The sequence below is a fragment of the Myotis davidii genome, unplaced genomic scaffold (genome assembly GCF_000327345.1).
Source record: "Myotis davidii unplaced genomic scaffold, ASM32734v1 scaffold638, whole genome shotgun sequence".
Classification (NCBI taxonomy): Eukaryota; Metazoa; Chordata; class Mammalia; order Chiroptera; family Vespertilionidae; genus Myotis; species Myotis davidii.
Genome location: NW_006289391.1, coordinates 927,466 through 928,686, shown reverse-complemented (window position 1 = coordinate 928,686; position 1,221 = coordinate 927,466). Strand labels below are relative to the sequence as shown.

At 48.4% G+C, this 1,221-nt stretch overlaps 1 protein-coding gene across 3 annotated transcripts in view; it reads right to left on the bottom strand.

The window, feature by feature from the left end:
• Window positions 1–1,221, bottom strand: part of TRPV1 (transient receptor potential cation channel subfamily V member 1) — a 26,141-nt gene that overhangs the window by 10,706 nt on the left and 14,214 nt on the right. The gene's annotated exons all lie outside the window — the stretch shown is intronic.

Below are 1,221 nucleotides of genomic sequence, written 5' to 3'. Positions count from 1 at the left end.
GATAGATAGATAGATAGATAGATAGATAGATAGATGCATAATATGCAAATTGACTAGATGGCAGAATGACCAGTCGGCTATGATGTGCACTGACCACCAGGGGCAGACGCTCAATGCAAGAGCTGCTCCTAGCCCACAGACCCTGATTGTCCAGTGGGGAACCAGGAACTGGGAATTGGGGATGGGTGGCGGCTGATGGGGGTGACACCGGGCCCCAATAGCCCTGCCAGTCACCCCACACATAGAGGGCGACCACAGCAACGGTGGCAGGGGGCAGAGCTGGCTTCCAGCAGCCGGGGAAGATCAGCCCTGATCGTAGGCCAGGCCTAGGAACCCTACCCGTGCATGATTTCGTGTGCCGGGCCTCTAGAATACATATATATATTTTAGAGGGATCATCAATCAGATGTCTCTTGCATGCCCCCTACTGGGGATCCAGGCCGAAACCTGGGCATGTGCCCTGACCAGGAATTGAACCAGTTGAGCATGGTTCGGTCTCTAATTACCAGGTGACCTCTTTGTTACTGGGTCAATGTTCAACCGCTAAGCCACACTGACCAGGCACACACACCTTTTTTTAAATGTTTTAAAAAGCACTCCCTTCTTCAAAACTATCAGAAAGTGGTCACAATACTATTTGGTTACAATAAGAACTTTATTACCCTGGTCAGGTAGCTCAGTTGGCTAGAGTGTCCTACCAATATGCCAAGGTTTTGGGTTCAATTCCCGGTCAGGACACATACAGGAAGCAACCAATGAACTCATAAAAAGTGGAACAAATCAATGTTTCTCTCTCCCTTCCTCTCTCTCTCTCTCTAAAATCAACAATAAACTTTTTAAAAGAACTTGATCATCTGCTATGAAAACATTTGTTAAAATAAATATACATATCTATCTGTAACCAGTATCTGACCCATAACTTGTATCTGACCCACATGGCTTCATCCCCACCTGAGGCTACTGAAAACAAGGCCTTCAGATCAGGGCCAGGAGCCCACACCATTCCCTGTCAGTCCAAGCTCCTAGTTAAAGCTGCCCAGGGCCCTAGCTGTTTTGGCTCAGTGCATAGAGCATCAGCCTGTGGACCGAAGGGTCTTGGGTTCAATTCTGGTCAAGGGCACGTACCATGGTTGCAGGCTCCTCCCTGGCCTGGGCCCTGGTCAGGAGGCAACCAATTGATGTGTTTCTCTCACATTGATATTTCTCTCTGTCTTTCCCTCT